Source organism: Chlorocebus sabaeus, chromosome 14 (genome assembly GCF_047675955.1).
Source record: "Chlorocebus sabaeus isolate Y175 chromosome 14, mChlSab1.0.hap1, whole genome shotgun sequence".
Classification (NCBI taxonomy): domain Eukaryota; kingdom Metazoa; phylum Chordata; class Mammalia; order Primates; family Cercopithecidae; genus Chlorocebus; species Chlorocebus sabaeus.
Window position 1 is genome coordinate 5,932,589 of NC_132917.1, and position 23,988 is coordinate 5,956,576.

General features: G+C 45.5%; 1 long non-coding RNA gene across 4 annotated transcripts in view; it reads left to right on the forward strand.

Moving 5' to 3' along the window:
* Positions 1 to 23,988, forward strand: part of LOC103220893 (uncharacterized) — a 69,174-nt gene that overhangs the window by 42,205 nt on the left and 2,981 nt on the right. For 2 of the 4 annotated variants that reach the window (XR_012095182.1, XR_012095185.1), the window contains exons 2-6: positions 13,044 to 13,128; positions 17,969 to 18,120; positions 18,963 to 19,069; positions 21,573 to 23,113; positions 23,349 to 23,451. This is a non-coding gene — a long non-coding RNA (uncharacterized lncRNA). Of the gene's footprint in view, positions 1 to 3,007; positions 12,326 to 13,043; positions 13,129 to 17,968; positions 18,121 to 18,962; positions 19,070 to 21,572; positions 23,114 to 23,348; positions 23,452 to 23,988 lie in introns of those variants that run through there. The other 2 variants (XR_012095183.1, XR_012095184.1) reach the window with 2 other exon arrangements.

The following is a 23,988-nucleotide window of genomic DNA, read 5'->3' on the forward strand; positions in this document are numbered from 1 at the left end:
TTTTCACTGTAAATACTGCTCACATGTTCCTAGGCTGACTTTACTATGTGCAGAGCCTCTTCTCAAATATCCAAATCCCCTCTGTTGGGTACTACAGAACAGATGTTACCCTGCCTCCTATTACATTAATTTACGAACTTTACATATGCTGAGTTACGGACCCTAAGCTGTTGCATGTGCTTGACTGTTATGTTCCAAAAAGTACATTTTTATGGTTTTGTGGAAACTGTGCTGTTCTGCTTTTGCAGACTGAGATTCTGATTTTTTTTTTTCTCATCAGCAATTATCTTTGTCCTGAAACATCAGAGCTTGAAGAAGGAATTCTAGCAGCCCACCTCTCTCCTTCCTAATCCTGATAACTAGAGGCTTAGAGAGAGGCGGTGATTTCTCTGAGTTTACCAGATTCAGTGACAAACTTAAAGCCCAAACCCCTTCTGATTTCTAGTCAATCCGGCAGCCTTCATTTACCCAAAGTTCACTTTTGATAGTATAACTTTTATACACTGTGACACGATGTATTTTAAAAAACAGTTTAGAAATGTTTAATCTTTCTTTGAAAGACTTTTTAAGGTCAGGCACCATGGGTCATGCCTATAATCTCAACACTTTGAGGACCAAAGTGGTAGGATCATTTGAGGCCAAGATTTCAAGATCAGATTGGGCAACATAGCGAGACTCCATCTCTAAAAACTTAAAAAAATAGCCAGGTGTGGTGGCACATGCCTGTAGTCCCAGCTACTTGGGAGGCTGAAGTGGGAGGATCTATTGAGCCTAGGAGGTGGAGTTTAAGTAAGCCATGATTGCACCACTGCACTCCAGCCTGAATGACAGAGCTGTCAAAAAAAAAATTAGTTTTATAGTGCAGTTTTAGGTTCAGAGCAAAACTGAGTGGAAGGTACAGGGATTTTCCATATTCTTCCTGCCCCTCCAACAAATATGCCCTGTCTCCCTCATTATCAACATATCTTCTCAGAGTGGTACACATTGTATAATTGATGATCCTACACTGACACGTCATCATCACGATGAGTTCATAGTTGACACGAGGGTTCGCTCTGGGTGTTGTGCATTCCAGGCGTTCGGACAAATGTGTAATGACATGAGTCCACCATTTGAGTATTATACAGATGAGTTTCACTGCCCTAAAATCCTCTCTGCTCCACTGATGCTTATTCCTTCATCCCTCTGCTCCCTCAGCCCCTGACAACCACCGATCTTTTTATTGTCTCCATAGTGTGGTATTATTTAATGTGTTTTGAAGTTGCACTGTTGCCCCAAGACATCATATGAGTAGAGGGTTAACCACCTCAGCCAAGAGTAATTTGGTCTGGGGAGGTCTCCACCATCAGGACGAAGGCATTTCAGAACCATCCTAACAATAGTGTTCCCATAAGTAACCAGACACTGTATCCATGGCAACATGGCTCCACGAGCACTGCTTCCGTGGAGCAGCTGCCCTTCCTGGGCACTGTCAAGAGTTGTTCCTCTCTGACATCCACTCCCTTCTTCCCCTGGCACACACCCCAGCCCAGGCACCAGGCATCCAGGGTCTTCTATGACTTTCCAGATGCGCTTCTTCACAGCTGGAATGGGGTTGGCTTGTTGACTTGTGTTCCCAGCATAGTGAACAGTGGGCACTATAAGCCAGTGGGCACTCAACTGATGATTCGTCAATGAAATAATTGATGTCACATTTAGGTCTGTCTTTCTTATATGTTACACCTTCTGTTCTTCAACAGAGCCCCCACAATATCCCAGAACTTTGAGGTCTTATCTGGGGTTTTCCCAGATGTTGGAGTACCCAGGTATCACCTGCTGAGCCAGTTTCCCTGGCCTCACCTGCTGGGGATCTGCATCGGTAAATCTGGGGCAGGTCCAGTACTTTGCATGTGAGCACAGACCCAGGTGTTTCTGAACCTGGTGGTCCAGGGACTGCTGCAGGAAGGAACCAATAGGACTGCATGCCTTAGGGGCAGTGGGTCTCATCCATCTCTATCTATGGCAGTGACTACAAGCCATGCCCAGGCCACATAGACACATGCCTTTAGAATTGTTTCGTGGGATGGATGAGTTACAGAACTGGAGCCCTAAGACTTGAGTTCTAATTTCAGCTCTGCCAGTTGCTGGCTGATTGAAACTGAACAAGCCACCTGCCTTCCCTGAGACTGTCTCTTCTCCTGTGAAATTAGGGCATTAGAATACATGAAGATCCCTTTATGTCCTTAATAACCTGTAAGTTTAAGCATCTAGGAAATCTCCATGCTGGTGGCTGCAGTTAGATCCCCATATCCTCAATTCATCAAGAAAGAGTCAAAAATGGCAGCAGGGTTGTGTCAACTGCTCTCCTTAGCAGCTATCATAAGTGAATTGCCTTTGTCATCTTCTCCAGCCACCACCACACTCCCACACGGCCACCATCACCTGAACCATCTGACAGTGGGGGTTGCCTCCTAAAACTGAGATGCCGAGCCCCACCGCAGGCCTCTCCTGCTGGCTGCCCTCCACTCCCACCCAAAGGCTCAGTTTTGCTGGGCTGCACACCTCCGAGAACTCAGTTCTTTGTGTTTTATGTTGTTTCATACCCACTCGTGTTACAGAAACTGCTGCAGACCAGGGACCAAAAGTCCACAGGTTCTACTTCTAGCAGTGACACTAGTGAGACGAATGACTGCTGACAAGTTACTTTATCTATCTGTCCCCACCTTCCATGTACAAAATTGGGTCTCTATGCACCTTTGTGGTTCTCAGTCCTGGAGTCCAAATCAGAATTCTTGGTGCAAAATATACATAGCTAGGTCCTAACCTTGGAGATCCTGACTCAGTCCAGGGAAAGATGCAGATCTTGGGGAGGAAGCAACTCTCCAGAGGAGTCTCGCCTTCAGTGAGTGCCAAGATCTGTCCTGTCTCTCGGTTCACAATGTTACCCTAACTAATCCATACTCTGATGTCACCTGCTAACAACTTACCCTGTGGCATCAAACCAGTATCCCGTTTGCAGCTAGTACAAACACTTCTTTACATTTAAGTTTTGTTTACGAGATTTAGCCTATAATAATAGAGGCTGCCAGTTGGGTTTCAAATGTGTATGTTCCATTGCTAATAGAAAAAACTGCATCTATCATAAAAATTCTCTCTAGGAGCTTAGCACAGAGGCAGGCCTTGTATTGCAAACATTTGAAAAACCCATAACCAGTATTCTGAACTGTGTTTTAAAACACCTGAGAACATTTCTTGAACGCTAGTCTTTGCTTAGAGTGACGAATCTATTAAGTGGTTCCGTGAGTTAAGTTTGCATCTAAGCAATGTCTGAATCGCAGGAGGAAGCCAGGAGTTGTGTCTGGCTTTCTGGCCATACAAATGGCATGTGGAAAAGTCATTGTGTATTATTAACGTCCTTTCATGTATATTCTTTTGACTTTCTCACAGTATCAATGTTATTGGTTTTTATTAATGTTACTTTTATAGCAATGCTAATATTATGAGCTAAAAGTTTCTGAGCGTCTGCTGGGTGCCAAAAATTCTTATAAATGCTCAACATGCATTAGCTCCTAACAACACTTTGAAGTGATTCTTATTGTCCTCACTTGACATATAGAGGAAATAAAAACCTGACCATTAGACCGAGCATGGTGGATCATGCCTGTAATCCCAACACTTTAGGAGGCTGAGGCGGGCGGATCACCTGAGGTCAGGAGTTTGAGACCAGCCTGGCCACCATGGTGAGACCCTGTCTCTACTAAAAACACACAAAAAATTAGTCGGGCACGGTGGTGAACACCTGTAATCTCAGCTACCCAAGAGGTTGATGCAGGAAAATTGCTTGAACCCGGGAGGCAGAGGTTGCAGTGAGCCAAGATTGTGCCATTGCACTCTAGCCTGGGCAACAAGAGCAAAGCTCTTTCAAACAAACAAGCAAACAAACAAACAGAAAACTAAGCATGTGAGGAGTTTGGCCTGGGTGGTGGAGCTTGTGAGCTATGAGCTGGAATCTGAGTGAAGGCTGGGCTGGTGGAAGGAGTTCACTCAAGCTCCCAAGGTATTCTGTCCTCCAGGACTCTGAATCACCTGGGAGGAGAAGGAATTGTGGGAGGCCTAACACCTCTTCTTTCCCAAACACCAGGAGCAGGCTCTGTATGTCACAACCATTGAGGTCACATTCTTGAAGTGCATTTTGGGGAAGTCATTATTTTGGCTACAGCAGGGACTGATGTATCAGTCTATTAGAATTCAGAAAATAGTAAGCAAACTAAAAAGGTGTTGGAATTATTCTCTTCTAGCATTTTGAAACGTACAATTGGTTAATGTTAACTATAGCCACCATGATGTATTGAAGACCAGGCAGGTCTTATTCTTTTTATCTAACCGTACATTTGTACCCATTAACCTAATGCTCATAGCATCAAGAAAAGATCAATATTTAAGGTGACAAATATCCCAATTATCCTGATTTGATTATGTGAATGTGTTGGATTATCATATCTACTCCTAAAATATGCACATCTAATTGTATCAATGAAAATAAAGACAAAAATTAAAGCTTTTACAGTAGAAAAAAACTTTTAGACAGACTTGCTTGGAATGAATTACTGCTTTTGGTAACATAGTTTTAGAAGAGAGATTCACATTTAATGTTACTTTGTGCTAAGCACTGTAATCCATGCCTGGGTGCTCACAGCGCTCCTCTGGGACCAGGCGTCACCATCTCCTCTGCAAAAGGAAGGTCAGCCTGTCGTCAAGGCCACAGGATAAATGGCTTGGCTGATTTAGGAACCCCAACTGGTCTTATTACAAAACATGCGCATCTGCCCTTCTCCAGGTGATTTTTCTGTAGGGTTATCTTCAAAAGTCTGACAAAGCTCTGTTTCGCCATCTCAGGCAGTCTGTGACCAGGATCACCAGGCATGTGACATCAGGAAGAAGGGGCTGTGTGGCCAGGCTCCATCTCTGGTCCTGTAGGCTTCTGCCTTCGGCTTTCTGAAGGGAGCTGAACTAGAGATTGGGCCCAGCTTGGCAGCCCAGTTTCAGGAGAGCCAGGATACAAACCATTCCAGTCTCTATTCCCACAAAGGAGAAGCTAAACCATTTTTTATTTGCCCATTCTAAGTGCCAAGTAATGTGCAACTGCTTCACATAAACCTTCCAGCCTTCCAGCCGACTCTGCTTTCAGGAGATATCCTTATGTCCCTTTTGCATGGCTTAGGAGACTGAAGCATGCAAGAATTGAATGAGGGGTCAAGGGTCACACAACACGTGAGCACGAAACTGGGACTCTCCTGGGGTATCAGACCCCAAAACCAGTGGTCTTCGCTTGATCTTAGCCAACGTCCAAGAAGCAATAAGGCCAGTGCTCTTGACACATGATTGTGCCTTTCACTTTGGGAGGGACTGTGGGTCCACTCTGCTTTTAACAGGAGGAAATTAAATATTTACATTTGATTCGACTTTGGCCCCATGACTGTCCGGCTTATTTCCTGTCAAAGGCCCAGATTCCCTGTTTTAAAGTAGAGGGTGAATTTGGGTAATGAGGAGGGATTGGGCAAGTGTAGAACACACTCTTTCACCTGCAGATTCACACTCCAAACACAAAGAAATACTGGATCATGTATGGCATATTTTAAAAGATGCCATAGGCATAATTAAACAGCACAACAAAATTATATTTTCTCATGTCAGAGGGCAGAATCTTATGAGTTGTTGAGATGAAAACTGTATCTTAGGGGCTGAGAGCCTAACATCTGCTTGGGGGTATTTGTGGCCCTTGCAGCTGTTGTGTGCTGTGAACATTAGAACTGAGCAGCTTTATAAAGCCAGGAACAAGGGTAGAGTTCCTGTGTCTCTGAATAGAAACTAGCAATGCTTAGCCTTCTGTACCAAGGAATGCATCACAAAAGCTAATGCTGGGACTGGGCCTGGGGTGGGATAGGAGTCACACAGAGGAGTCAGGACTCCAAATGTGGCTGGTGTGAGGGGCCTCAATTCACACTGTCTTTGCCGTTTGGAAAAGCTGAGCAGGAATTTAAGGTAAAAGCTGATCTGGAACAGATTACCATCCAGAGGCCTCAAGCCCATCACAAAAATCATTGCCCCAGTGAAGATGCCTGCAGAGCTCAAGGGATTTCTGAGACTCCATGGGAGAATGATTCCTAAGGAAGGTGCCCCCAGCACCTACGGAGACTCATCACCACGAGGGCAAACAGGCTCTGTAAAAGAAGAATTCACCTCTAAGGAGCTGCAGACAATAGAGGGATTAAAATGGGCCTTTGATCATTCAAAAAGCATTTTAAAGGAAAAAATAAAGTAACATAATCCAAATTCCAACTGGAGACTTGAAAAGGTAATAACAAAATGGAAAATAAAGTCACTGAAATAAAGCAAGTGAGTTGGACTAGAATGTCTCCTGGCCATTAGCTCTGTCCCTGGCTGCAAGGTTCGTGGGGACTGTGCCTCCCTTGACCTTGAATCTCAACGCCCTAGCATAGTGCCTGATTCTGGGTAGGTTCACAGTCCACATGTACCTCCCAAATGGATGGATTGCCAACCTAAGTGTTTGTAGGTAAGTGTTATTTTCAGGCACTTCAGGTGTGTCAGATCTTTTCTGTTCTAGCCAGGCATTGTGGACATCACCTCAGTGTGTGAGGGAACGAGCTGCATTGGTGGAGACGAAACCAGCAGGAGCACAATAGTGACCCATTTCTCTTGTCTTACGCACTGCAGTGGAAATAGCCCAGTGTGCATGGTGGATTTTATAATGGTGTCATAGAAATATAGGGGGTTTCCTCTATGAGCTTGCTGGCTTATATGAGCTCCTTCTCTGCCGCATTTCTCTAGCATCTCCTGTCACATCGTTTATTGTGTTCACTAGTCCTGTGCTAACGAGGATCTTTGAAAAATGACTGGTATGGTAATGATCTACGGAACTTACTGTAGATAGCAATTAAATATGGTTAACGGCGGGTTACACTGACACATTAAAAGGCCTACAGGCTGCGATTTATGAAGACAGCTCTGCTGCCTCCTTTGTATGTGATGCATTTCTCTGGTTTCTGCTTAGGCTGTCTGGTCTCAGAAGGGAGTGATTTCCAGGTCTTCCCCACCATCACTCCAGTTGCCAGGCCACCCAAAATCACATTGGCAGGCTTTATTGTCCCTACTGCACCTCCTAATGCCCTCAGGGTGCTTGAGGTAGCCTTTTTCCTCTATGAGCTTGCTGGCTTCCAAGGTAAGGCCTAGGTCAACATTTTGTTGTCCAGAAAAAGCATGTGCTATCAGAGGAGAAAATTTAGATACAATATTGAGATGATTCTTATAAGTGATGCAAGATAATTTGACGACAAGAATTGAGATTATATGCTGAGATCTTACTGTCTTAAACTTTGTTGATTTCTGAAAATAATAGAAATGCAATCCTAGCTAAAGGAAGAGAAGTAGCCTAGCTCACCAGTGGCCAGGAAACTCTGTAAATAAGTATTGCCTTTATGCAGCAATCTCACCTAATATGAGACTCCAGATGGAAGACAGCTCCTAAGAAGTCAAAACACAAACCAAGATCATGTAAATTACTCTCATGTGAAAAATAGGCAAGAGATAACCAACCCAGTCCCAACTGTCTCACACCCACACGGTGAGCACCCTGTACTCATGGATGCCACATTCTTCAACATTTGCACTTCTGTTAACAGAGTTAAAGTAGAGCCAAGATAGGCTCTTTTACCAAGAGCATATGGACTAAATACAGATGCAATGCTAATAACAACATGTATAAAACAAGATCTTAAGATACTGTTATGTTTTTCCCCCTCTTTTGTGGCCAAGAGTGTGTGCTCTCTTGCCTTTGTAGATTGCTCACGTTTTTGGGTGATAGGACCAAAAGCAAAAGTGTCTAGGGCACTAGGAGACAAAGCAAGCCATTATCTGTGAAAGCCTGGGTTTTCTGAGAGGAAGCATGCTGGACGCTGCCAGTAGAGGGAGAAGTCATGGTGTGAAGTTTCCCATGATGAGCGACAAGGACAGCTAAAGCATGGAGATGCAGAGGATGTTCTTGTTGTTGATGGTGTTGTGGTTGTTGTACCCCAAGTCCCTGGGACAAGACGGCCCCATGCACACAGAGGTCGTGAAAAATGTGAGGACCCTGGACACTGAGTGTCACGGCTTTGGGGACAGTGATGATGCGTCCCTGTGTCCCAACTCAGCTCAGTCAGCTTATTTAAAAGGGACAAAGAGTACCTCTGGGGGAGCAGTTGGAACTGAAGAACAGAGAACTTTTCCTTTGGTATTTGGACTCTACGGAACCTTTGGGAATTGTGTTGAGTCCAGGAGGAATGACTGAAAACATGAGTGAGATAAATGTGCAGCCAGGAGGTTGCAGATAAGCTAGGATCTGATTTTATTCAATTGGGAGGAACCATGGACAAGCATAATTCTTCTGGTGGATTCTGAAGTTATTTGCAATTTGCCCATAAGATGAATTTTCCTGAAGAAGGAAGGATGTGGAAGCTGATGCTGAGGCCTCATTTCCACATGTGAATTTCTAAGAAACTACAGCTTTCATCCAAAGTGGAGATGAATGGCACTGGGGTCCATGTTGCCAGAATGCCTGGAGACAAGGAATGAGGACTTGTCACCCAAGGCATGGGATCCATAGTGGGCACAGGAGTGGAAGCCACAGACTTTGTGGAAATGACTAATTCACCCAAATCCAAGGCGTTTTCCACAACTGAGAGGCCTGGGCTGAGGATAGGGATTTGAGCCTTAACTGAGACATCCTACTGGGAAGTTGCATCAGTTGTCAGTATCTGAGGCCACAGAAAGTGTCACATGATGGTGTTTCACAGGGCCCCACATTTAGGACGTATGTATACTCAAAGAGAATCTTTGATGACCATGACTCAGAGAAACTTTTAATAATTTAAAACATGTTTTGGATCATGTTGATGATGACAGATGGTACAAGCCACCTACTAAATCCCCCTGGGGAGGGGTGGTATTTCTGCCTTGTTCTGAGGGCAGAAATGTGGCATGGATGTGGAGGCTCTGGAGAGGGAGATGAGAAGCTGGAGGCATGGCTTGGTCTCCCTAGAATGGGTGTGGCCAGGGCAAAGCTGGGACATCCTCAACCCAAAGGTTTGCACAACTGGATTTGAACTCCTTGTCAATATTCCTAACCAGTGGTGACACGGAAGGGAGAGGAGGAGGAAAAAAGGATGGCTCTTCATCAAGAGCAAAAGCAAGAAATTCAGATAGGAGATTTCACTTGGCTTTTCCAGTCTTGGGTGGGGACCCATGGTGGTAGTGAAGAGCTCTGGAATCTTCCAGAGAAACAAGCATGGGTGCCCTTTAACAGGTCCCAGATAGCCAGTTACTGCAGAACAATGTCCTGTTACCAGAAGCTTATTGCAGACCTTGTAACCTGAATCATTGCGTTGGCCCAGGGCACACCCAGGAGGGTGGCTTGGGAAGGAGATTCCAGGCTGAGGTAAATACTGACATCTGATAGGAAAGCATTTCAGAGACAAGCTCCAAGAGCTTTGGAAAGTGGAACATTCACCCGCTTCCCACAATTTATAAAGGGACTGGCAGTGGTTGTTTTGGGGAGGATAATAATGGGGAAAGAGAATTGGGTATGTTATGGCACACAGAACCAAAAATGAAGATTCCTGAGTAGTAATCTAATAGCTAGGGAATTCTTGGGCAATTTCAAGAAACTCAAAAAGTGTTACAGAGAGGAGCCCCTTGGAGTTTGTAGGAGACTCGGTTTGTCTATCTGGCCCCAAGGCCCAGAAGTAGTTGACAAAGAGACCCAAGTTGTCCGCTGGATGCCAAACTTGGGGAGAGAACAGTCCTGGGTGGCAGCCCCTCCCCGTCCAGCCTCAGGCAGCGCTCTCCAGCAAGTCTGACTGCAGGTACCTATGGAGTTGCAGTGTAGCCATTTTATTAATGGTTTTTTGCTTTGGCTGGATTTCAGACATAAAGAAGAGAAGGAGGAAAGGTCTGGGTGACCTGCCCCTTCCGATAACACTAAAGTTGCACGCATCTCCTCTGCTCATATTTGATGGGCTGGGACTTAGTCACTAAGCCACACCCATTGCAAAGGTGCTGGAAAGCGTTGCATTCTCTGATGACCACATGCCCAGCCAAATATTGGCGTCATCTATTCCTACATAATAAGACATAAGTAAAGTGCAGTCACTGAGAATCACTAGCAGTTTATACCACAGGTATCTTGACAGCCCAGAAGAGACACTGGGTTGAGTTAAAATAAAAACTGGAGTAAATACAATGAGAAGATAGAAAGCTGCTGAGAACACTGGGGTACTTGAGCAGAACTTTAAACAGTGTCTTTGCTAATGTTTATGGTAACTGTTCAGATAGTCTGTTTCTTTAAGCTAATTGTTTTCTGATTCTAGAAGCAATAATAACTCATTGTATCTTGCTTGAGAAAAAATTAAAAAGTATGAAAAATCAAATATAATTAATGATCACACTACCAAGAGGTATTACTGCTTCCGTGTTGATATGTGTTCATCTTGTATTTTCTACAGATGCACGCCCACACAGACACGTTCATGTTTATAATAGAATTTGAATGCATGTATTTATATCTTATAACTGGATTTCTTTCACTGAAATAATTTGATCAGGTATCTTTTCTCTTGGATGTGTCCTAAGAGTTCTTTCTTTCTCTGATAGAGCCAGATGAAGGAAAGAGACAGGAAAGCAGATGATTGTACCTGCCTTCCCTAAGTGCACTCGGGAAGAGAAGGATCATCTCAAAAAGGGTTAAGGAATGAGAGCATGGAAATCACTTACACACGCGGTGGTGGCTTGGACTTTGCCAGTGAGCCCTGCCTGCCCGCTCGGCTTCTATTCACTCAGGCCCAGCTTGAGCTTCTCCTCCCAGTGCTGGTAGCAGTCATTTATGAGGGAGGAAAAGAGGAGAGTAAACACGCTTCTCAGCTCCCGGGTACTCTGTGTGTGTAGACAGAGGCGCGGGTGGATGGGAAACCTCAGCACACCCGTGACCCTCATCAAGGCTGGAGACCTGCAGTGCACACTCCAGGCCGGTGGAAATGGCTCCACCTGGGTCCCTCTAGTGCTCCTCAGCTGCCGCATTAGGGCGCCTCGCCCAAGTCCACGTATGGGATGTGCCTGTCTGTGGCCCACCTAAGGTGTGCGATCCACCTGGAGTGCCGGGCACAGCCTCCTTGCGTGGGCTTCAGCGGGAATTGAAAATTGTATTTCTCAGGGTCAGCTTTTCCTTGCCCCATAGGCTAGCTTTAGTAACTAGCAACGTGTGTGCACGTGTATGGGTGTGTCTGTGTGCGCACACGTGTGTGTGTATTAGTGAGTGGGAGAAAGGAAGGGGAGGGGAGATCCAGCTATGTAAGCACGTTATTTATTCCCAAGCCTGTTCTAGTTAGGAAAATATTCCCTAGGATCTCAGTATGAATTAACATTCTTTAAACACACACACACACACACACACACACACACACACACACACACACACCCGTGCGCGCGCCTGGTGCTCTCCTTCTCCTCCTCCTGACATGATGGACAGGAGGCGCAGCCCAGGGCCCTGCTGTGCCCACGAATCTCTCTGGGGCTCTTCTTTCCCTGGGTCTTCCAGGAAGGTCTGAAAGAGCCCGGACCCCACTCCCCATTTCTTCCCAGCTCAACCTGCACCTCCCCCGACTTCAGGCGCTGAAGGAGGCAGGTTTCTTCTTTGTTAAGGATCCAGCGGGCAGGCACGGAGGGTGCTGGACGGGCTGAAGCGGGTGGAGGGAGAAGCCACGGGCTCCCGTCCGTCCCTGCAACAGCCCCCACCCCCCCAGCTGCCGGCAGCATCCTGTGATCCCTGTTTCATGAGGGCTATATATTTGGAGAGAGAGAGGAAAAGGCAGCTAGCCCAGGAAGGAACCAACCCCACACGGATAGTGGCTGCATCTTAAATATTTCCAGATAGCACATCGCCCATTAAAAGCCCACATTGTAATGCGTTGGAGGGGGGCTGCCTTTCCCTGCCATACCCCGGGACCGTCGGTAAAGCACAGGCTTTGTCATCGTCTGCGTCTTCGCCTCGGCGCGGTCCTGTCTCAGCAGCTCCTGACTCAGCTGAAGGGGGGATGGTGAATAATGCATCCCCTAGGGAGAGGCGCTGGGGCTGCGGGGCGCAGCTGAGCGTGCAGAGGGAGCCCCTCCGGCTTTCTCTGTGTCTGCCTCCATCTTCCCGTATCCAGAGACCACACTAAAATGGTGGCTGACGTGGAGACAGGGGAAGCTCCTTTCTAGTTATGGCCACAAGGCAGGATGCTGAGGTGCTGTCTAGGTAAGAAGCAAATCTTAACCTTGGGTCTCCTTTCTGCACATGTAACCCTGTATGGCGATGTCTCTAACGTTCAGGGAGCTAAGCCACAATGCTTTCATTTTTTTCAATTTATTTTATTTATTTGTTTTGTGATTTTATTTTACCTGCACAGCTTCACCCCTACAAGGTCTCGGGAAATAACCCTTTCTGTCTGCTTTTCTTTCTTTTTATAAAAGAATCGCATTGCCTTTGCCTCGTAGGCTCAGTTGGATCTCCAAGGGGCGGTACCGTTCTCTCCACTTCAAAAATACACAGAAACATGTGGAAGTGTTCTGTCGCACAGATTGAAAAGCATGTGCACCAAATTTTCACAGACCTGATTCGAATGTAGATAAAAGTGCAAAATCCAGAGGGGGGGAACACGCTATAGAAATCCTGCCTTCTATACTATAATTTAATCATCGTGTGCCACAGAATGTCTTTGCATAAATTACAACCACAATGATAGCATCACTTTCACAAAAGGTGGCCTCTAATCGATCTGACTCTCCAAGAGATGGCTGGGTTTTTCAAAGCAGAGAAATGATGCCCTGCAGTCTTAAAGAGCTGTTGATTGCACCTGGGGCTCCCGTGGCTGGCGCCCATCGAGCAGCCCATCCTAGCTGTTCCCTTGTTCAGCTGATTTTCCTTTTTATCTTGACATTTGCTAACCGCATTTTTTTTTTTTTTTTCCGGGAAGAGAGGATTATTGGCAACTGGCACCACCCCCACGTCTGGAGGAGGGACGTTTCTAGGATGACCCCCAGAGTGGAGAAATAGCCGAGGTAACCTTTTTGCTATAAATTTCTTCCCCTGCCTCCGTCTTCTGTTCCTTTCCTTTCCCCCATCCCTTGAACAAACATGATTTTTAAATTCCCCTCATTTTCAGTGCTTTGGAGTCTTCTCAGATCTGGAGGAGAACAGTTCCTGAGCTGCGCGGAGCAGTTCCGGAGCCCTGGCTGCTTTTCCCTGGGCCTAAGCCCCCAAGAAGAGAGTGCTTTTCAGGACCATGGGAGCATGTTTTAAAAGCCTTTCTATTGAAGCAAGGCCGTCAGCCAGCCGTGCGTGTCCGCATTGTGGTGGTCCCAGAGCCTTATGGACAATCCCTTTGAAAGAATAGGGTTGGGAAGATTCTCAGGACAGAAGCGGCTAATTTCCATCCTTGGAGCTTTATCTCACAAAGGATATTTGATAGAAAGAAAAAATGGAGTCTGTGGAAGCTTTGCTCCTATTTCCAAATGGGTTGACTCTGGATGGAAAGGCATATTTTCACATTTTTCCCAATAGAGGAAAGCTTTTAGTGCCAAAATCCTCAAAGGAGAATGAACATCACACATCACACATCACACATGTATGTGTAAGGGTAGAATAATATGGTAAAAAATCCAGTGAGTACAAGCACACAACGGGCATTCAGTGCAAGTTAAATGAATAAGTAAGAAAAATTCAAAGTTGTTATTGCTGTTTATGAGAGTGGTGATTATTAACAGATGCAAATGTATACTCCCTTTTGTAATCACAACAATGTAAAAGTCTTGTCTGTAATCATTACCATGGGGACACTTAAATATTTAGTCCTGGGGACAAAATGGTTTGTAGGCAGGACGTCCTGTGTGTTTGTGTGCACATATAAAATGCAGCCGTGGCCCCAGGACTGCAAGGCCTCTGACGGCATCATTTACATTCAGGGGTGGTCCTGATCAACATGGCCCCATAGAATAATAGAGGGAATTTCAGGAAGTACAGTGTTAGATAATAAACGCTTTCCACAGACTCTGTTTATAGGTGGAAATTTGAAGTGCTGAGTGAAAAAGAATAGTGAAAATAAAGACAGGAAGTATACACAACAAACAATTTTTCTTCTCTGCAAATCAGATTATTCCCTTGCGCACCCTGCAACCCCCATCTATGATGTCAAACTCAATGGATGGTTGAACTAACAGCTTGGGAGTCACCAGGGTGAGAGTGTGTGTGTCCATGCTGTGCACCTTGAATTAGGCTGGCCACCACGGCTGTGTACAGCTACCCCAGGAAGAGCCCCTCCCCTCCTCATCGTTTCAGTGGAAAATGTGCTGATTGAGACCCGGCTACAGGAATCACATTTGGGCAGAGGGAATGGTTTACCCTTTTCATGAGGGGTCTTGACTCAAGAACACTTGCCAATTCTGCTTGTCCATTTCCCATTCTTTACAGTTTTTCCTGTCACTCCTTAGATTGAGAAAGAAAAATCTATAGGAATGATTCGGAGGGATTTCTCTTTTGTTCATAAATAAACCTTAACCCTGGATGAGCTCGTTCACACTAGGGAAGTTACTACCACTGGCCTTGAAGCCAGGCAGATCTGGGTGTTCCTTCCCATTTCTTTATTTGCTTTGTGGGTGATCTTTTACCAGCTTTTCTGCTATTTCATCCTTGTTAGCGAGGGCTCCTTTAGCTGCAGAACAGGGGCGATGATGCCTACCTTGCTGGATTGTAGTAGAGAATGCTGTTTATGCAGGAAAATAAAAAAAACACATAGCATACAATAGGAGCTTAATACATAAGAATTATACACAGTCTTTTGTGTATATATCAATGTATTTCATGTCCTTAATATTTAAAGCAAGTACATTCTTTTGAATTAAGCATAAAAAGGTCATAAAATGCCAGATATGTGCTTATTTGAAGTGTTTGCAAAGCTTTGCAATTGATTTAAAACAAGGAGATGATATAACAGGGTCTTAGCTCTGCCACTAATTAGTTACACAATCTTAGATTATGTCACTTCCCTGGGTCTCAGTTGTAAACAGTTGCTTAATAAATAATTTTTGTTTTGCTGTCATAAATAATCCAAAATTAGGCAGTGAAATATGGAAGCTCCATCGGTGGGGGCTTCTGTGAGGTTCAGGTCCTGGAGGGAAGTGTGAGCTGGCACTTCCACCTCCCTCCCTACCAGCGCCCTCCACAAACACTGCCCACGGATGCAGGGGCACTTCTATTTCTATTTCGCTTGGTCTAGAGGCCAGCCAGGCAGGAGTCACCCTGTTCTTGGATGCAATGTGGCCCAGATCCAGGCTCCAGCAGCAGGTCTGACTGCAGCACTTTCTCCCTCGGGGTGGCTCCCAGTCCCTTGGATTCCCAGTCAGGACTGCGGAGGGCCCAGTCTTCCTCACCACCAGGCCCCTCTCCTGGAAGCTGCGAAAACCTCCCTCCATTTCAGGCACTGGGAATCAGCATTATTTGGCGTCTGCCTGGATGTGTCACAGATTTATCCTGCAAAGTCTCTCCCCTCCTGACCTCAAATGTTCCTGTCCCTACAACCAGACAGCAGGCCCCGGGCCTCCAGGGCTCCTTCCAGTGCCTCCTTGTCATCTTTTGAATCAGAGCTCATGAGGCCACCCGCATAGGCAGGCTGGAGAGGAGTGGCAAGAAGTTCACCGTCGGACAGTACTGAGCAGAGCGACAGAGGCCCCCAGAGACTTCCCACAACAGAAAAGGCCAACTCCCGCATTTGCAGGGGACGTGAAAGAGCAATACTGTGAGGAACAAAGGGAAGCCTCGTCTCTGGAAGCCGGGAGGAAACACAGTCGGTGTAGACAGCAGCGGTAGGGACCAGAGCTGACCAGAAGGCTGGGTCCCGGCAACAATTAGAGACAGGCAGCAGCTGAGGCCCCTTCCCTGAGAGCCATTTCAATTGCACAGTGGCCACAGAAGGCTGCATTGGCCCGGCAGCCAGCTCTGCGAGCCATTTGTCCACAAGGAAAATAATAGCCCCGGCCTCATTGCTTTGGGCTGCAGGGAGGACAATGACCCACCATGAAAAGAGTTAAAAAGATTCTGGGGAAGGGGAAAGGCAGGCCCACACGGTGGCAATTCAAGATCTTTTGGATGCCGTGAGCGTGTTCTTTAATTAAGCCCCTCTTCTTCAGCTCATCCTGCAGAAACGCACCTGCTTCCCATCTGCCATCCAAAACGGCGAGCACAAGAATGACTTCACACTGTCACTTTCAGAGCTCCGCTGTGGCCCACAGTGATTTTTCAAGAAAGGCAGTCACAGACTCACTCGCTCTTTCTCTTTCTCCCTTGCTCTGAAAGCTTCTATAAAAACCACATTAAAAAGTGTGTGAGCCGAGCAATTTCATTTACCAAAGGAAGAAGGTCACACATAGCATTCATTCTAAGAATATCAGGCACACGGCCAGCCCTGGACACAAGGCATGAAGACCAGAGGCCCCTTTATTGACCTAATCTCTATTTTCTCACCCAAACTGCATCTGTGCCTGAAAGCTGGAACACACAATATTTCCCTCTACCAAAATAATTTTATTTCTGCAGCAGCATGTAACAAACAATTAAGGGTGGTGACATGGGCTTCTGTCATTTTCCGAACAACCCAGTTCTGTTTGGTGTTAACTGCAGTGGTTGTTATTTTAGGTGGTTCAGTGCTTATTCCATTCTGCCCATTGGTTCCATTCGCATGGGCCTGCAGCAGGCATGAGCCCATGCCCTGTCTTCTACCACCCTGGAAATCATGTTACTGCCAGTACTGTGTTGGGGCCTTGCTTGAGGTCCTGTCCCCTGCCCTTTTCACAGTTGTTGCTGTGCCTTCGTGGAGAGGACTGAATGGGCTGTTTCCCTCTCCCATCCATGTCTGCTGTCTCCAAAACTAAAGGAGGCTGCAGTGAAACCAGCCTGGCCCAGGTTCCTCTGGTGCCTGTTGTGGCTCAAACTATCCGTGTCTGCTGTCTCCAAAACTAAAGGAGGCTGCAGTGAAACCAGTCTGGCCCAGGTTCCTCTGGTGCCTGTTGTGGCTCAAACTATCCAAACTACAGTGGCTGATTCCCAACGACCCATCCCTTTGTACCCTTGTGCCCCATTGAACAAGTGGCCTATGTTATGAATAGGGAAGCTAAGGTCGTTAACAATATGTGCAGACGTACAAAGAAAGTGCAAGTCAGAGATCCTTGTCTCAGCTACTTCTCTTGAAAAATGACTCCATGCCCTGAGATGCTATAAATGGAACAAACAGTGTGAAGTTGTTCTCCCCCTCCAAGAAACTGCCCCTCGAGGTGTTCCCCCGTTAGACATCTGCTCCTCCAAGCCTGGTCTTCTCTCTGCATCCACTTTCCCTATGCCTCCCCCACCCACCATGCTTGCCTCTTTGTCACACACATGATCTCTGGTCCTACCCTGCACTTGGTGCTGGGGGCTGTGATTCCCTCTGCCTCTGTCTCCTGACATCATCCCTGACATCATCTTTCACCGTGCACTGGTCTCGCTTCCTCAGGAGCTCTGTGGATGGCCTTGTTCTCTGATTATTTGATTATTCCATTATCAACCCAAAGCTCACTGGGTCTATAGGGCTGAAAGGTCATTTTTATTATATCATTTTAATTATTCAGATGAAAGATTCCCAGGCACAGATTTATCACCGCTGCCTAAAGAAAAGCAGAGACACACGTAATTCCACACTTTGAAAATCTATTCTTAAAAGCGAAAATATGATTCATTTGAAGGTATTCATAAAACAAGATGTTCATTGAAAAAGCCTGATGATTTTTAGCATTTCAAATAAATTGTGTACAGTTATGGTCATTTGTTAACTATTTTGGAGACTGCGAGCTGACCATTATCTCTCTTTTTCAGATAACAAAATGCATCCACCCTCTCCCAGAGTGTAAACTAATCTGGTGGCTGGAAAAACAAACAACAAACAAACAAACAAACAAAGATCTGTGAAGAAAGATCTGACTTCTCAACTGGCGCATACCATTCCTTGAAACAGAGGTGATAAACAGGTAGAGACGAAACCATCAAACATCCAGGCAGGGCCTGTTTATCTCTGGGCAGAAATCTGTTCAATTCCATGATAAAACAAGGTTTGGAATCAGGGATTCAATTTCACAAACTAAACAAACATGTGTGTACACACGTGCACACTGTGCATCTCCCAGTGCACACACGCGCAACCCGTTTCGCAGGGTCCCAGCACAATTGTCTCTGTAGGAAAAACGCTCAGTCTTGCTGATTTGTGGCCCTTTCTCCGGTTTGCATCAGGTTGGGCCTCATAACACAGGACTGGCCTAGGCATTAGGTCGGAGCTGGAATATGCCAAGCTCTTCTCCATCCCTTCCCCATTCCCAGGGCTGAGTAGTGGTTAGAAGGGTGAGCACAACACACCCAGATACTTATCCCCTCTATGTCTTCTGCCTTTCCTCTTTCCGCTGTGGGCATTTCTTCTTAGAGTAGCCTTCTGATCATGCTCGCTGGTTGTCCGCTTCTTAAGACTGGCCATGTTTCACAATTCCTCCAATTGCCTTACTTCCCCTAAGGCTCTCCCTTTTCCAGGATATCTCATTGATGCCTGTGCTAGAGTTTTCCAGAGAAACAGGACCAATAGCATATATAGAAATAGACGGAAAGAGATTTATGATGAGGGATTGGTTAAAATAATGGTGGACACAGAGAAGTCCCACAATCTGCCACCTGAGAGCTAGAGGCCCAGCAAAGCTGCTGGTGTTGTTCTAGTCCAAGCCCAGAGGCCTGAGAACCAGGACCACTGATGTGCAAGGACAGATGAAGACGGGCGTCTCAGGAGAAGCAGAAAGGAAATTCACCCATCCTCGCCTTTTTGTTCTAGTCAAGCCCTTAACAGATTGCCTGGTGTCCGCCTACATTGGTGAGGGTGATCTTCTTCGCTCAGCGTACTGAATCAAATGCCAGACTCTTCCAGAAGGACCTTCACAGGTATGCTCAGTAGGCAAGTTTTACCAGGTATCTAAGCCCAGTCACAACAACTGAACCATCGCAGCACCTAAGACTTGAATTTCCAATTGTCTGCTGGTGTTTGTAAAACATTGATAGGCAGCTCATCCCTCTCTGTTGAATCCTGGACAGTTTCAAAACCTGCTGGTCAGCTCTGTCCCGTTCTGCAGGCACCACAACCTCCAAACATCCAAATAAAGTAAGTGTCCTGGCTTACTCTACTTCTGACCTGTCCTTCACAACCTGCTTCTTCTCCAAATTACCTGTGGGTAATCTATGGCATTCTCATAATTAGCCCAAACTAGCAATCCAGTCCCTACACACACACACACACACACACACACACACAACACACAAACACACACACACAAACACAGACCCTAAATTCCCTTAATTTGTTTACTGAATCTGAATCTGCTTCTTCTGCTGCTGAAACATTTCTGGAATCCCCCTTTCCTCTCATGCGCTGCCACTACCCAAGTTTAGATACTCATAAAGTCTTGTCCATGTGACTTCTAATGCACCTAATTGGTTGCTTATATCCAGGTCCCCCCTTACTCTTCAGTCTATCTTCCACTCTACTCCTAGACTTGTTTTTCATATATAAAGCTCTTATTTTCCAGCACATAAAGAATAGGCTTCTCAGCACGGCACTCGAGGCTTTGCAAATGTACTGTCAACCTGTGCAGACTCAGTGAACCTGTGGGGGGTGCACCTGTGCAGACTCTTAGTGGCTCCTCCCCTCTCTTCAACACTCCTGGCCCATCCCGAAGAGGCTGCCTTAAGCCTTTTCAACTCTGCACATGTCCCTCCACTAGGAACGCCTTTCCTCTCCCAGGCTTGGCAAGTGCATTTTCAAGGCCTCTTGGAGTGCTGTGCGCTGTTTGCTGTCGGTGATATGGCCCATGCTCTAGGCAGTTTGGTCTTGTGAGTGCAAATAAGGGGCTTATCACAAGTCCTCTCACTTGCCTTGAACTTGGAATGTCTGACCTTTTCTCATGTGTAGCTTAGTGCAGGCTCAGGGTAGAATGAGGTGGGTGGGCAGTGCTGAACATGAAGATGGTTCTGGGGAGTCTCTGTGTGACTAATATCGCAAGGCCTGGGGTAAAACCTCCTGCGGCTTCTGTTTCCCCTGGCTGGTCTGAGCTAGGGGAAACGGCATGCTTGCCATCATCACTACCACGCTGTGCTCCCATTTGCTACAAGGACATAATCAGCATCATTGCCTCATTCTCCTCAAAGCACGTTCCATTCATTTTCTTATTCAAGGCAGTGGTTTTTCTCCCCATTCCACAAGTGAGGAGATGAAGATTCAGACACAGCAAGTAATTTTTCATAGTGGCGATTCACCCTGTGATTCTCTGGACTAGAGTCATCTTGTGGATACTCTGCCTCCCTCCTCTGGTCTCTCTCTTTCCTCCATCCTCTTTCCTCAAATATGTGTCACCTCTGTCTCATTCTCTGGTCACTTACCCCCACCATCCTTTCTTGGCTCACATCTGAAGTACTCCAGACTACCAGATTAGGTAGAAATTCAAAGGCATGAGAAAATGGCGAGCATGGAAACAAAATCTTGGCAGAGATGAATCAAAAAGAAGCCTCCTCCCCTCATGAATTCCTTGGTGCCCCATCAACCTCCATCCATCGATACACCAGCCTCACTCCGACCACCCGTGTCTTCCACATACTATGGCTCTTATATTTGTTTTCTGCATCTTGCACAAAATAATGCGCTGTAGTCATAGTTGATGTTCTCCAGGGGATTTGACTACCCTCACACAAAATCTCTAGTAAAAAGAGCTGACTTAAGTCACACATATAAAAGCAGCATGATAGCATGCAACGTTTATCAAACCTTAGTGGAAAAAGGATCGCCTGGAAGGCTTTTTGGAAAGTGTATCCATTCTCATCTCTAGTGATGGTGCCTGACTAGGTCTGGGCAGGATTCCTGGAGTGTCAGGGGATTCCTGAAGGAGGTCAACAGAAATCTCACTGGCGAAAGAAGAACTGACTTTGAATTTAGACAGACCTTGGTTCAGACCTTACCTTTGCCATATGCAAACATTAGAATTTTGAAAGAATTGCTCGTTTTTATTTGACTTTTCATTTGATTTTGAAAATAAAAACTTCCCTTTTCATTTTGTTTTGACTTTCAGTTTTTTTCCCTTAGAAAGCAAATCAAAGTGAAACCTACCTCAAGGCAACATGCCAGAATCAAATGAAATCAATTAGATTAATCCATTAAATCATGAAATAAAATAACCATCCTATGTTGGTTTTCGTATAAATGGAAAGTTGCTTTTTCCATGTCAGAGTGAATATTTTATAAAAGTATAATTACACATAAAGGAAAATATTATAATCCATTGAGAAAGTGGTTGTTTTATTTAGTTTGAGAATTACATGCTATTAATGTGTTTGTATCACTAGAAATTTTGCAGAGATCCCTACAGAAAATAATTATAACAATTTCCTCTTATTTCAGCTTCGACAGTGTGGTAGCAGGTATCCTGAAGGTGCTGCCTCTGACACCTCCTGGAAATTCTGTGTGCACGACTACAAGCATTATTTGAATGCTTGGCTGAGTTCAGGAGAGGGACTCTGCAGCAGCCAGAGTGAAGAACAAAGTGTTGAGAGATACTGGGAGGACACAGGAATGCAGAGGACAGGGATGCTTTTCTAATTTGTGCATCAGGGGATTGGGGGCACTCACCACAGGAGACAGAAGTTGGGTCCTTGAATCCTTGGGTCAGAAATCAAAACTTACTCATATCTTCTGCTCCACCCAACTAAGCCTGGCCCTGGCTGGGTCACACCCTCACTGAAAAGTATGCAAGAAAAAAACCTGCCTGCTAGCTCAGGGGGCTGGAATGAATTCCAGGCTGTGTCTACGTGGATGTCAGTGAGGTCTGAGTGAAATACAGGCTGCAGGAACTTCCCTGAATGTTTGTAACCATGGACCTAACTCATAAAGGATCAGGGTTGGAACTGAGATGATCAAGGCTGTGAACCCAAGTGCACCTGGTGGAAACACACACAAACCACTCCTGAAAAATGAACTCTCCAGCATCCCCACACCCCAAATTCATGTGGAGCAATATGCTTAAAATGCGTAAAGACATTTAAAAAAGGAAATATAGTTATCAGAAAAGACAGAGGATGCTTCAAAAATACAAGATAGATTTTAGAAAAAATTAAATGGAACGTGTTAAAAATGTGATCATTGAAACTGGGATAATTCAAATGAGAGGAACAGCACATAGGATGCCCATAAAAAATTAATGGGTAGTAGAATAGATTAGAATCATTTACCCCACATCGAACAAAAAGAGATACAGAGATTTTATCTCTGTTTACCTGTTAGAAACCTCATAGGTTACCTGTTAGAAACCTACCTCTAATTAGAGGACCAAAGAAACAAAAGAGACAAAAGTGGAAGAGAGGCAATATTCATAGAAATAATAAATATTTTTCCCACAACTTATGAAAGAATGGAGTCTGGAGAATCAGGAATTTCAGTAAGTCCTAAGAAAAATAAGTCCCACTGAGTACATACCTAAACTCATTGCAGTGAAACTGCATGCTACCCAATACAAGACATGATTAAACACACACACACACACACAGACACACACACGCGCGCGCACGCGCCGAGAAAAAACAGACTCCCAATAAAGAAAAAAAATTAGTCTGAAAGTAGACTTCTCAACAGTCATCAGGGAGGCTGGGGTTTACCTTGACTGCCTAAATTAAAGTCCATTCCCAAGGACATCTCAAATGGCCAAGTAACCAGTCCCTGCTTGTTTACAGAGTGCGAAAATTGTTTAGATTTGCAATGAACCACCTCTCTACCTCCACCTCACTGAGCTCTGAGGCAAATGGATTTCCCTATTATAAACTAGGAATGAGTGTCTGAAAGAAGCCTTTTGATTCCCTGCAAAAGTTCATTCATCAGGAGGAAGGGGAGTCATCCCAGCCTTCACCACCTGTGGAACGCAGCAACCTCACTGTGGAAGACACCAGTAGGTAAGAATTTGCTCATGGAGCCATATGATTAAAGACAATATTGAACCTGACCCCTTGGCTGCCTGTCTCTTTCCCCTTCCTGCAGGAGAAGTAGAGGCATCTTTTAAGGACAAAGATGACAGTCTTTGTGCCTGGCTGAGTCCTTGGCTAGAGACATACAGAATAATAGAAAATACTTAGACGGATAGTAAATTGATATGTTTTTATTTGCCCCTGAAATTATGTTCCTTTCTAGCCTGTTCCTCCCAAGAATGAGCCGCAGAGGGTGTTGCCCGCAGCAGGTGGGAGCCGATTCTCATCTGAGAACAAAGTGACTTGATGAATTCTACATTTTAAAGGTGGATTTTCTTGATCTCCTTAGTCAGACTTATTTTTGCAAGTCAAACTTTGTAAAGAGAGAAGAGATTTAAAAATTTTAAATCACCCCTTCGGAATGCCAAGGCTTTGGCCATATCAATTATTTATTTATTTATTTATTTATTTATTTTTTGAAATGAAGTTTCGCTTTTGTTGCCCAGGCTGGAGTGCAACGGTGCAATCTTGGCTCACCGCAACCTCCGCTGCCTGGGTTCAAGAGATTCTCCTGCCTCAGCCTCCCGTTTTTGGGATCAAAGCATGAGCCACCATGCCTGGCTAATTTTGTATTTTTGGTAGAGACTAGGTTTCTCCATGTTGGTGAGGCTGGTCTTGAACTCTCGATCTCAGGTGATCTGCCCGCCTCGGCCTCCCAAAATGCTGGGATTACAGGCATGAGCCAGAGCGCCTGGCTGGGCCATACAAATTTATTTGTGATCATCGTGTTAGTGTTTTCCACAGAGAGTCTCCTGAGAGTAGAGAGAGGGAGAGTGAGAGAGAGATTGAGGCTGAGGTCTGTT